General features: G+C 35.8%; 1 protein-coding gene across 1 annotated transcript in view; it reads right to left on the reverse strand.

The window, feature by feature from the left end:
- The window catches only part of LOC128555336 (brain protein I3-like), a 40,876-nt gene that overhangs the window by 16,657 nt on the left and 9,817 nt on the right, over positions 1 to 14,402 (reverse strand). The window lies entirely within an intron of this gene.

Here is a 14,402-nt window from a genome sequence, read left to right on the forward strand (position 1 = left end):
TAACGAAATACTGATATACTACGAAAAGGTGTTGTGGTCCCGGCTGCTTTCCTTCTTATTTCTTATGTTACAAAGTTGCGGTTTTACGAAAATGCAATTTTACGAAAAATGCGCTCCTACGAATGTATTGTTATGCCCTTAAAACATGTTTTCAACATATTTAAGTTGCGATTTTATGAATACAGTTCCTGGCTCGCGGATTTTGCTTTTTCCGCGTTACCACCGGCATAGATATTTGCCTTGAGTGGAAAATTGCGATGATTTTTTCACATTGAACGGCTGTTTGCAAGGGCGAAAAATCGCGATGATTATATAATACACCACAATAAAGGTATCACTAAATGCCCGCGGCGAGTCACGAGGAATAATCTCAGCGGGTCGCGGTGAATTGCGATGGATCGTGGTGAACCACCGGCAATCACCGCGAAATCCAGGTAAATTTTGTTGGTTAAATACATATAACTCTCTACTGTTGTTACCTGTATAATTGCATTAGTTTTTTCTGTTAAAATGGACAAATAATAGGGTTTAAGAACAAATAAATAAAATTAATGTTGATATGTAATCATTTCATTAGTTTAATAATTTATCTATAGTATTTAACAAATTAAAATTTATTCCTATCTTACCTTTTAGATAAATTTTAAAATTTACACGTAGGGCTTGGCGTCGCAATTTTGTAGTTTTAAGTTGAAATTTAATGATTTCCTGTAGAGGATAAATGTTTATATTCATTTATTTATCGATATGACATATAGACGTGGCGTGTAATCTAAAAATAAACCTGTGAATGGAAGGTATCGGACGTAAATACATTGTTTTTTAAGTTTTAATATATTTTAAATGTTTTAAAGTAGTAGTGCATACACTTTAGTTCATTTTAGTTTAACGCTCCTTATTTAGTGGCAATTCGGGGCCAATAAAATGGATAGATAGATCGTTTTTTCTAATTTCACAAAAAGTTAGTTTATATAATAAAAACATACATATTTCTGTTGGAGTTTAAAGCACTGACTTAAAAATATTTTTTATGATATTTATTTTGCATCCATGGAAAATTTATCTGTTATCATGATATATATTTCTAGTTTTTATTAAATCAATCATTATTATTGCAAATGTTTCATGAACATTATCGGGTGGAAAGTCAATTCCGTTTAAATGCAGATACTTTATATACATTATAAAATCATTTTCGACATTTTTTTTAATTTCACTATGTAACACCTTCAACGCCTTATTTACATGTAGCAGACTTGATCACTAAAATATTACAGAAAGCTGTAAATATATGATTTTTAAACTCGTAATCTGATAATATCTGAAGAAAAAAAATCATTATATAATTGAGCCGCGCCAAGAGAAAATCAGCATAGTAGCTTTGTGACCGCTCAGTCTAGACAGGATCCAAGCTGTTCGCTTTCATAACCTACTGCAGTAAGAGAAACACAGATCCTGATCAGACCGCGCGGATGCGCAGGCTGGTCAGGATCGACGCTGGTCGCAAAGCTACTTTGTTGGTTTTCTCAAGGCGCGGCTCATATTATGCAAAACTCCCGGAAAATAATAAGATATAGGATAACGAAGTGAAATCTTCAATTACCTCATCGTTAGTTCTAATAAGTGCTTTAATTCCTGATCTGTTTCTTGTCGTCACACAAGTATTTTACAAGAAAATGCGAAATTTAATTCGTCCGTTGACAAACCACGCGATATTCTGGTCAAATTTATATCACGTCGCTCAAGAGATAAACTTCTTAAAAAACGCTCCCTACTAAAATCAAACGGCTATGAGGGCATCTTTGTAAACGAGGACCTCACCAAATACAGGTCGGAACTGCTTTTCGAAGCCAGGCAACTTGTTAAACGCAAGCACATGATTGGTGCTTGGTCCACTGATGGAACAATTCTTGTAAAAGTCACTAAAGACAAAAAAGTTAGTGTCCACAGAATCCACACCAAACGTGACATCAATCGGTTCCTGTCATACACTGTAGCAGAAAACAGCAATGCCTCTTCTAATGTCGACTAGTTTATTTTCCGCAGTATATTGGCATAATTTAAGTAGATCAATCATGAACTTTTCGCGGATTACCTGTATTGCAATCCGTTCAGTATAAGTTACTACCTGTGACGTTTCTTATCTACTTGTTATTGCACTGAATATAATAATACGAATTTGGTCAAATATTTTGACTGTGATGTACTTATCTGCTCTTTTTGCACTGTAAAATAATTAATTATATATTGACTGTTATGTTAATTAATTGATTTTCATTTTTGATTACCATGCCTTAGTTAATACTGAAACTCTTGATTCAGAAATTAAAATGCTAAGATATAGCTAAACATTGTTATATTCCTGCATCTGCCGCTTGTAATGTTATTTTTCATACAAGACTGCGACCCAGTACAATTAATTCATCCAACTGTACGTTTTTAACAGATACACGTGATGTAATTCCATTTGAAATTTTTTGTTAACCTTCTGGATCTGTCGTTTGTAATATTCTTTTTTTTCTCACATGACAGCTTTGCAGTACAATGAATTCGGCCAGTTATAAATGAGTTATACGCGGTGTAGTTTCATTTTTTTATTCATTTTTTTTTGTACCTTCATGTTCACATATAACTGCTATCAGTATCAATATGACTAAACAACTTTATCATGGTGTAATGCAATTTGTTTTCATACTCTGCCGTTTGTAATGATCTTTCTCATACACGAAATTAATTCAGCCAATATGACTGATACATGTCATGTGGGGTAATTTCATTTTCATTGTGTTTTACTGCTATGTCGCCTGTAATGTTTTTTTTCCACACATGAATGCTATCCAGTACAGTTTATTAAGCCTAAATACTAAACCTTTTCAACTGAGATACAGGTGGTGTACTCTTGTTTTTATTGTTTTTGTTTTTTTTTGTCGTTTGTAATTTTGTTAATTCTTACACGACTATCACCCGGTATAGATTATTCAGCCATAATGACTGATCTTTTTTCATCAGAGATATAACTGACGTATTATTTCACTTTTTCTTGTTTATTGCTTTTTCCTGCAAATGTCGTTTTCTTTTAAGTTTCTTTTTCGTACATTAGTGCTGTCTAGTAGAGTTAATCCAGACAATATGACTGAACATTTTTGAAATGAGATTTATGTGGAGAAATTCCATTTTACCGTTTTTCTCCTTGCATCTGTTTGTAATGTTCTTTTCATACACGTTTTTCAGTTCAACCCAGTGTGATGTTTATTTATTTTGTGATGTTGAACAGTCAATAGAATTCTTTTTATCCAAGTTATTTTCCGTCTAATCTATTTTAATAGCTATAAAACCTAACTATGTAGTATTTAAGCGTTTATCAAATTAGTTTATCAGCATGTACATTAATGTATTCATCTATGTTCTTTACTTTTCAAAAAGTCACCCTTATTGTTTTCATCTTATCCCTCACACATCCTCTAATTTTTCATTTAACAGATCTAACAAATGTCGTATTTTTGCATCTGTTTTCTTATTTGTCTCCAGTACTTTGTATCTCTTAAAGTCTTCACTTATCTCTTAGCCTTATTTTGTCCGATTTGGCCTGTACGTCTCAAGGATATTGGATATGTTATTCGATTACCAATGACGGCGATTTTCAGATTCTTGCTGTCTATTTTTCAATCACATAAATAAACGATTAACTTGTAACCAAGCCGTCAAGTACACATACAGATACCATCGGTTCCTACCTTTTTTCTCACATATGTTATTACTCATTACTATCCATAGTTGTCCAGTATTTGTCTTGTCGTTATGTTACTCCTTGTTAGCAAGCGCTTGTATTTACAACAATGTCAACCACCCTCGTAGTAAAAATACTTTGCTCAACATGGACAGACTCTACAATAACTTAATGTTCATGGAATATGTAATCAACTGTTTATTTGTCGTTACTTTTGCAGCATGGATTGCATGCCTCCTGCTGGTTGCTGGGGACATACATAAAAATCCAGGTCCATCTTCATCCACGTCATCTTATGACACTACTCCCACAAACACACTAATACATCTGAAATTTATATCTAATCATCTTTCTTTCGTTCATTTAAATGTTCAGAGCATACAGTACAAACTCGATATTCTATATGCCGAACTGTGTGACTTTGATATTCTTGCTTTCTCTGAAACATGGTTGAGTAACTCTCTCGCATCCGAAGATATAGTGTTGCATTCATTTCATAAACCTGAACGTAAAGACCGTACTGGTGATTCACATGGAGGTGTTATCTTGTATCTAAAAGAAAACATCCATTACTTTCGCAGACATGATCTTGAGATCAACCGCCTTGAATGTATATGGGTCGAAATAGTTCTTTCCAACAATAAACATATACCTTTTGGAGTTTTTTATCGTCCCTCAAGTTCAGATGCATTATACAACAATCTTATAGAGGACTCCATCGGCCTAGCAATTGATACAAATGTCCCTGATGTTATAGTCACAGGTGATTTCAACTACAATGCCCTTGGTCTAAATCCACATCGGAACATATTATCCATTACACAGCAATTTAGTCTTGAACAATTTATTGACGAACCCACACATATTACAGAAAATACTTCGTCCTTACTGGATCTTATTTTCGTTTCAAATAGCAGTAACGTTCTTCTCACTGGCGTAGGTGAACATTTCTTGGAACAGGAACAGCGTTATCACACTCCTATCTATGCTCTTCTCAAATTTCACAAGCCCAAACAGAAGTGTTTCGATCGACTAGTCTGGGAATATGATCGAGGTGATTACGACAGCATGCGAGAAGAACTACACAATTTTGACTGGAATAGCTGTTCTGATCAGGATATAAACAAATATGCTTCTAATATAACTAGCCAAATTACTTCCATTGCAAAAAATAATATTCCAAACAAGAATATCAAAGTTAGACCCGGTGACGTTCCTTGGATGAATAACGAGATAAGGAAATATATACGCAAGCGTAAGAGAACTTATAGAAAAGCAAGAAAAACAAATTCACCATACCAATGGCAGACTTTTAGACGACTCCGTAATGAAACTGTCTTGCTGATTCGTGATGCTAAATCAAACTACTTCATAAAACTTTCAGACAAACTTAAAAATGGCTCTTTTTCTTCCAAAGATTGGTGGAATGTTTTAAAATCTTTTATTTCCAAATCCACCGACAACACTATTCCCTCACTGTACAATTCCAATACGCATCAAACCACTTTCTCTGACTTTGATAAAGCTAACCTCCTCAACGAGTACTTTCAGAAGCAGACGTATATTGATGATGGAAACCGAGACGTCCCAGACCTATATCCTTCAAACCAAGTCTTAATGAACATCCATCTTTATCCAACAGAAACAGAAGATGTTTTAAAGTCCTTAAAAGTTAATAAGGCCGCAGGTCCTGACGGAATAAGCAACAGAATTTTTTTGAAGCTTCTCACGAACTATCTTTCCCTCTTTGTGATCTCTTCAATGCCTCATTACAACTCTCTATTGTGCCGAATATGTGGAAAGAAGCTCACGTTAGCGCAATCTACAAGAAAGGTGATGCCACTCTTCCTAGTAATTATCGCCCAGTCTCCCTCTTAAATACCATTGAAAAAGTTTTTGAACGTCTTATTTTCAAGCATGTTTTCAATCACCTTCATGATCCTCGTTTTTTTTACTCCAGTGCAATCTGGTTTCATTCCAGGTGACTCAACAGTCAACCAACTTGTTTTCATATATGACACTCTCTGCAAAGCCCTCGATAACGGTCTTGAGGTACGTGTGGTGTTCTTCGATATCAGCAAAGCCTTTGACAAAGTCTGGCACAGAGGACTACTTTGTAAACTTAAACATGCTGGAATTACAGGTCCTCTCCTTAATTGGTTTGAAAATTATCTTTCTAACAGACATCAACGAGTTATCCTTCCTGGAGTTAAATCAAACTGGGCTTATGTAAAATCTGGCGTTCCCCAAGGATCAATCCTTGGTCCCTTACTATTCCTTATCTTCATAAATGATATTGTTGATGAAATAAGATCATGTGTTAACCTTTTTGCTGACGACACAAGTCTCTACGTTATAGTTGAACAACCAGATACAGCGGCAGGTCTTCTTCAGTCTGACATTCAAACAATATCTTCGTGGGCAGATAAATGGCTCGTCACATTTAATCCTTCCAAATCCGAAACTTTGTTGGTATCAAGAAAACGAAATGGTCAACCACACTCTCCTCTTCAAATGTATAATCAATACATACCCGAAGTAACTGTCCACAAACATCTGGGTGTATTCTTGTCAAGTGATTGCTCCTGGCATCCTCAAATCAACTACATCTTAGAAAAAGCGTGAAAGAGGGTTAACATTATGCGCAAATTGAAATTCTCGCTTGATCGCAGATCCCTTGAAATTGTATATCTCTCTTTCATAAGACCTTTACTTGAATATGCTGATGTGGTGTGGAGCAATTGTACCAAATATGAACTGGACCAACTTGATAAAATTCAAAATGAATGTGCACGCATTGCATCTGGTGCGACTAAGCTCATCTCAATAGAAAATCTACAAAGAGAAATACATTGGGAAACTCTCTCAGAAAGACGCTATAAACATAGACTCATCTTGTTCTTCAAAATGAAGTCGAATTTGACCCCCACATATCTGTCTTCTCTCGTTCCTGACTCAGGTGACACACGCTACAATTTAAGAAACTCAGACAACATCCACGGTATACCCGCAAGAACAACACTTTATTTCAATTCATTTTTGCCTTCAACTATACGTGATTGGAACCTGCTTAACCCTGATACTCGCAACTCCCAAACACTGTCTTCATTTAAACGAAACTTAAACTTAAACAAGCGACGTACACCACTGTACTATTACGCTGGGGACAGGAAGTCTCAGGTTCTCCATACACGTCTCCGTACTAAATGCAGTGCACTGAATTATCACTTGTTCCTTAGAAATATTTCTCCTACACCATTATGCCAATGTGGCAATATTGAAACTAATCATCACTTTTTCTTTGAATGTACACTTTACAATGATTGCCGGGACGATTTTCTTAATAATCTGCGGAATTTTGATATTGACTTGGATACTGTTCTTTTTGGTAACCCATCCCTTTCTGATCAGGATAACATGACTATATTCTTCTACGTACAGTCCTTCATATCGGACAGCAAGAGATTCTTATAAGACAAATGACCCCTTTCTTTAAGACAGACTTCAACACTTCTATCTTTATATTTATAGTAAGACTATAATGCAATAGATATCATTTCATTATTATTACTTCACTTTATAACAACTCTTCTTTTACTAACCCTTTTTCGTCTTTATTTTTCTTTAACAAAAATACTGAACTGACAATCTTTGTACATTTGTTTTCAGAGAACATAACGACAACATTTTTTTTTCTTTCAAGTCCCATTTTAGCTACAAATTTATAGTATGTCTACAAGTTAATTGTCCGCGAAGGAGAAGAATTCTATAAGACTAGTCTTCCATTCTTATCCTTTCCTAAGTTACAATATTCACTGTATGACTATGTATCAATGTATATGTTAACTATTTGGGAATAAATATGTTTAAACTAAATAGAAAAGTAAGAAGAAATAAATGATTCAAAAATATAAAACATTGTTTAATTTCTTCATTTCTTATCCCATCATAGTGTTGATATTTTAAATTAACTGTATACATAACAACCAGCCACTGCATTTACCTGTAAATCGCGGCGATTCATCGCAATTCACCGCGAACCACCGGCACTTCATCGCGATGCGCCGCGACCATCATCGTCGGACATCGCAATCGATTTTATTGCATTTGGTCGCGGCGGACGCTGTTAAATGTATTGCGGAGATGCATGAAAAAACGCGCATCCCCGCGGCTCAGGAAATTGTCCGCGCTAGGGTCCAATCGCGGGGAAGCGCGGACTTTGAAAAATCCGCGAGCCAGGGACTGTACCTGCATCGTTTAAGTTTTCACACCTTCCATAACGGCGTGAAAACTCTTTAGAGTGGAAAGTGTCACTATCATTTAGCTGGGCGTAAACAATAATTAAAGTGAAACTTAGTAATTCAATTCGAAACACATACGGTGTACACCATGACACAAGCTAGTTGTTATTTTTTTCTCCTATAACTATCAGATCGGATGGCATACTAGTCACACTTGCTTTGATATCTATACGTCTCAAACAATTACTGCATAAAGAAAATTCAAGAAGTATTTAAGTACTGTTCGTCTGTATATTGTCGCTTTATTTTTCAGAACAATTCAGTAAAGGGTAGCTGAGGGATATCGGAATATGCAATTACGACGTTTTGTTCTCGTGCAAAAATGTACCCTATATATATTTTTGTACAGTGAATAAAAAGCGGAGAAAAAATAACAACCCGTTTTACATTCCAGATACTATCTGAGTTCAGATTCGAATAAGATTTGTAGTAAACCCAGATGTACATATAAAATTGGTATACATGCACTGCGATACTTAAGGTATTAGGTCACTAATAGTAATGTTTACAAAGTGGCCTTTGCTTGGTATATTCTGAAAGGTAACCCTGTTTTGCACTATTTTGCAAATTTTAAACAACTTTTACCGTGCCGTTTTTAAAAAGTTTTGAATAACTTATGGTGTCTCCTCAAGCTCAAGTAGAGACAAATTTCAAAGTGATAGCCACTATCCAAAACGTTTGCAGAGAACTCATTTTACCATCAATTTCAATAGAAGAAACATCAAACTATTGGTAAACAATTATAAAACACAATATAAAAATGTCAATATCATTTTTTCTACGGTGCCTCAAGTAAACGGATTTAATGAGACAGAATTCATACTTAAACATTGAAAAAATAAGGTCGAATGATGTGTTTCTGTTTTGAATTTTGCTTACTCCATTTAAAAATAACCTTAGGGAAGACGTAAAACCTACCTAATTTTCTTCCACAATATATAATCTAAGAGTGAAAGCAAAATAGAGAACTTTCACCGTGCGTAACTCAATATTTTTAAAGATTTGTAACTCTACCCCTTCTGTTTAAGTAGTAAATTCTCTTTGAACACCAAGAAATTGCTTATAAGATTCATCTTTTTCCATTTTTGTACAAAACATCGATAAAAAGTCTTGAAAGAAGTAAAAACTTACTAGTAAAAAAGGAAAATAAGGGGAAAAAAATGGTCCCAGTAGGGCTTGAACCTACGCCCTCCTAAGAATTGCAGTAAAAGTAGGTTTATGGTAGGAATTGAATACTATTCAAAAAGGAGGTTCTCCATTAGTGATCTAATACCTTAAATCAAATGTTTAGATATCACGGGTTACGACGTGTAGATATTAAGGTTCTGTATAGCGAAATTTCCTATGCTACGCTCGAACGAAAATGCGATATTACGAAAAGAACGACCGGTCCCTTGGCTTTTCGTAGGATCGCGATTGTACTGTATATACATTTACCTTTGAAAAAAAGATTATTACAATCATATGCTTATGCAGTCACGTTGTTTTTGTATTTTATAAAATATGTTTTGTTTTGTTCATGTTTTTCAGTTTGTATCGTATTCGATGTAATTACGTGTACGAATATTTCAGCCTTCTAAAACTTAACATTTTCCGACCAATCATTTAACTGATAATGGAATTTCATCGTCTGAATCATCATAGGACGGAACTGATATGTCAGAAGCTGCATGATAATGAATATTTTCTTGTTTTTAAGAAAGATTTTTGGCAGACGACATTATTTTACTCCTTTGAAATACAGTATGAACGAAACACAGTGGATTTCGTCTTTACATGGCCGCATAATGGCAAACACTTATTTTAACACGGGAACTAATTAGCACTTATTATAAAAAATAATACTCAGTATGCAAAATAATTTTGCTCTTGCCAACATTATCAAAAATTAACAAGTACATGTCACAATCAACATGATCTCGGTGCCGCGACTATACTCGTCAATCGCCGTCCTGGGGAGTCCTGATAACGCGCATATAGTCGGATATCGACGCTACGGGGGTAGAAAATATAACGCCTATAGTCGCATTTCGGCCCCAGGGAGTTAATAAAAGGCCTGTGTGTTTGACTTTCCTACAAAGATTAATGGTGCTGGCGATTGCTTTTCGTGGCCATTCCTCTCCCATTGTTGTTTTAGATTGGAAAATTTCACTGCTACGCTTGAGAAAAGAAATTATAAAAGGGAAACATATCCAATAGGAGAAAAACACGAACGCCTACAGCAGTGTATGGATAGATGTGTAAATTATTAAACTCTCATAATATATAGACATACTATAACGTATATGTAACATAGCAGAAAGAAACAAACAAACATCTGAATGTCGCAATGGCACTGTCAATAGCAAATAAAATCTGTAAAAAGATCCTTTGGAAGCAAGGAATACAACCAAGAAGAATAATAGCAGATTGAATGAATGCGACGTCATAAGTTGGAGCTAAGTCATTTTTGGCTATATTTTCTATTAAAGAAGTTTCACTACCGCTATGTATGATACAATATATATATTATGTAATATATCTTCTGAAACTAGAAACCAAGCTCTGTTTCATTTTATAGCTTTTAGATAATCTAAATAAGCTATTAGCGATTTTTATGGGCCTAAAAAGACATAACGCAAAAAGAAATTCTGCTGTAGAGGTGTAACGGGAAATTCCATGCATCTACAATAAAACAGACAGATGAGAAACAAAAACATGTCTGACGCTCATGAAATTTCCGTGTAATGATCGTCTGCCGTATATACGTTTTGAGTCCTTTTGAAGTTTAGGTGCAATGTGCATATCACATATTATGCATACGTATACTAGAGATTATCTTATAGTACATTTACATCCATTTAGTCCAAATAGTTTGATTTTATAGATAATAAAAATGAAATCTGGGAACATCTGACAGGAAAAAGAACAATTTCCATGAGTTTATAAGATATATTTATGCTAAATATGATTCCGATCGCCATGTCAGTCCGGCGATTACTCCTTTGGACATTACCAGTGTTAGTGAACAGAGTTTGGTAACGAAACGTAGCAAGACGTATTAAATATCTGTAAGAACTTACATGACCTTCCGTTGTTTTTTTCTTCGAGCGGTCATATTGGACAAATCCAAACACACGGCTACCGTTGTAGGTTTGAACCATTATGAAATGTAAATAGAAACTGTGGCCAAAACGAAGTCAACGGGATTACAGCCGCACTAACGAAAGTACTCACAGGGGCCAAGTCGGTTTTAGTATAATTTAGCACTGTTACCACAGTAAATTTAAAAGTAGGTTTGGTCAAACATTTAATAAACCGTTAAGTATAGGGTTGTCTATCCATAAAATACTTACCTGGACTCAATAGTTCGTTTTATTTTCTGGTCCTTTGAGACAATTGAGCCATTCCTTAGAGGTCCACTTAAGTCGGTGCTATTTGTTGGGCAATAGCCAAATCATAACCTCTTGTAATTAAACCTTTCATTAATTTACCAGACACAGTTGGAATATTACCATGACCAAACTCCTTCGAAAAAAAAAACATCCCCGTAAAAGTCAGGTTGTGTTCTTCTTTGTTTTTAAATCTATTAGACGATCCTTTTGATAGCTTTAGATGCATAAAACACAACCGAGCAAAACTGAAACAAACTCGGTTTAACCCTTACCCTGCTAAATTTATATAATGAACTTCTCCATCTTTCAATTTGAACAGTACCATAAACTGTTAAAAGGGGTGTTTACCAAAAACATACTGACAGAATGATGAATAGTGCATATCATGATCAGACTTCACGGATGTGCAGGCTGATCATGATCTACACTGGTCGCAAAGGCAGAATGCGGTTATTGTCACTTTTCGGGGGTGTTTTAACAGGAGAGAAAACGTGTGTTAACAGAGAGATTCTCGTGCTCACGTGCTGTTATAACACCTTTTTATATATGCACGTTCCGTGGCAAAGCGTAAACGCATTACGGCCCCAAAACGGATAATTCAAAATGAAAGTCAACTTGACAAAACAATGTAGACTTTACCGCGCATTTCATTGAAATTCAATGACGTTGAGGGACAATGTAGGGATAACGCATGTTTTTTCGTGTTATAACATCTGCAGAATCCCGAGGGATTGGTTGGTGATTCTGCAGATGTTATAACACAAAATGAACATGCGCTAACGCTATTCTAGCATAAAACGCGTAAAAACTGATAAATGGATACATTGTCCCTCAACGTCATTAAATTTCCACGAAATGCGCAGGAATGTCTGAGTTGTTTATTTACGTTGACGTCATTTCGTTTTGAATTATCCGTTTTGGGGCCGAATGGCGTTCACGCTTTGCCACGGAACGCACATATATAAAAAGGTGTTATAACAGCACGCGAGCGCGAGAATCTCCTTGTTAACACACGTTTTCTCTCCTGTTAAAACACCCCCGAAAAGTGACAATAACAGCAGTTTTATGCCAGAATATATTAATTCACCTGTTTCTTACGCGTTTTCTTTTAGAATAGCGTTAGCGCATGTTCTTTTCGTGTTATAACATCTTCGGACGCTATTCTAACAGGTAAAATGTTTTTGTCCAACATGGGGGTTGACAATAGATGCACATATGTATCATGTTGAGTTTTATACTGCAAATGTTCAATCAGTTGGTTGTCATCGCAACATTTTTAAATGACTGCCATAAGCACCATCACAAGTTAGCGTCGTCGTCGACGACGTCAATAACGTCATAAAAATTATTTGAGCCGCATCATGAGAAAATGGGCCTTCGGGAACTTTCGAGGCTTTGCAACCAGTGTGGGCCCAGATCAGCCTGTGCATCCGCGCAGTCTGATCATAGCCGACACCGTCGCTGTTATTTCAAAGAAGGCTTATTCTACCTGAATATGAAGTTTTCTGACCCTAATTCAAATGCATAAATGCACAGGTCAGCATTAATATAGAGTTTCCGGAAAATCACGAAAATGTTCGAATGCCAATTTTCCCGTGACTTGGCTCAATTGTTATTATCATTTCTGCATCCACTGCCACTACCACTATAATATGATTACAACTTCAGCTTCTTCTACTGTTACCTCGACTAGCTGAAAGGTAGACCCACATGGCCAGGTCACTTGTTCGAACCCGGTGGCGACATAGATTTGTAGCTATCTTTCGTTATCCAGAGCTGTCTCAAGTTGGGTGACAAACAGGAAGTTGCTATGTCCTGGGACAAATTATATACAACTGGTCATGGGCGGAGTCGTTAGCCTTAAGTCTAGGAGGGCCCAACCTTGTGCATGCTGCGAATTTATGTCTATGAGATTTTAAGAAAATACACCTTAGTTTTTAATTACCCTCACCCCACTGAGCTCGCTCGTAAGGGAATAGGCCTTCGTTTATTATAATCCCGCCGTGAAATAGCGGAGTTTGTGCGTTCGTGCAGTTATATATAGGTTCTTGTCCTTGGTATAACTTGCCCATGCATTGTTAGATTTTTAAATTATTTGGTACAAATGATCAGCATGGATAGAAGGTTTGTTGCGATCATGATCCATGTTGATATATCCATATCATGGTCACAGCTTTGAACTTAGATTTGTTTTGTTATTTTGCTGTAATATATACGTTTGTGTTCGGATCATAACTCGCTTTAGTCAGATTTCCAAACACTTTGGTACAAATAACCACCATTTATTGACAATCTGTAGTAGTCATATTACACATATTACTGCAAACGACTCAAATTTTGGCACCCTGTAGAATGGTTTTGATAAATATCATGTTTGTATATATGAGTTTACACTCATACAATCGTTTACGGGTCTGGTAAAACGCACCGATACACGTAAAGTCTTAACTGGGTGGATGAGAGACACAATAGCTCTGGAAATTCCGGCCCTGACTGGAAATTCAATAGGCTCCGCCGGTTTCGTAATCTGCAAAACTATCCACTGCACCACCCTCACCGATGGAGTTACTTGTGCCGCTCCTACAGAGATACAAAATAAGAGTATTTCCATACGAATGCAGACACCAGGCCAGGCAAGAAAACTCTCTTAGTAAATATAATCCAATAAAGTTCACGTCAGGGTTTTGAATAGGACATATTTCATTTGATGTATCCGTTGTCTTCAGAATAAGTTTTTTTTTGTTTTTTTTTTTTTTTTTAATTTTTGATGTTCAAAGCAATGCGAATAGACAAAGATCAAAAAACGAAAACGAAAAACCTATTTTGCAGCGAACCCGCGCACGCCGACGACATCAGGATCAGAACAATAACATTGAGCAGTCTTCGAATAGTCAAGCTAGTCACTATTTAAAAGTATACATAAATGTACATATATGTCACAAATTGACATACGGGCCTTATTTTATCTGTAGTGTAAATGCAGGTATTGCATCATCTTTT

The sequence above is a fragment of the Mercenaria mercenaria genome, chromosome 2 (genome assembly GCF_021730395.1).
Source record: "Mercenaria mercenaria strain notata chromosome 2, MADL_Memer_1, whole genome shotgun sequence".
NCBI classification, from domain to species: domain Eukaryota; kingdom Metazoa; phylum Mollusca; class Bivalvia; order Venerida; family Veneridae; genus Mercenaria; species Mercenaria mercenaria.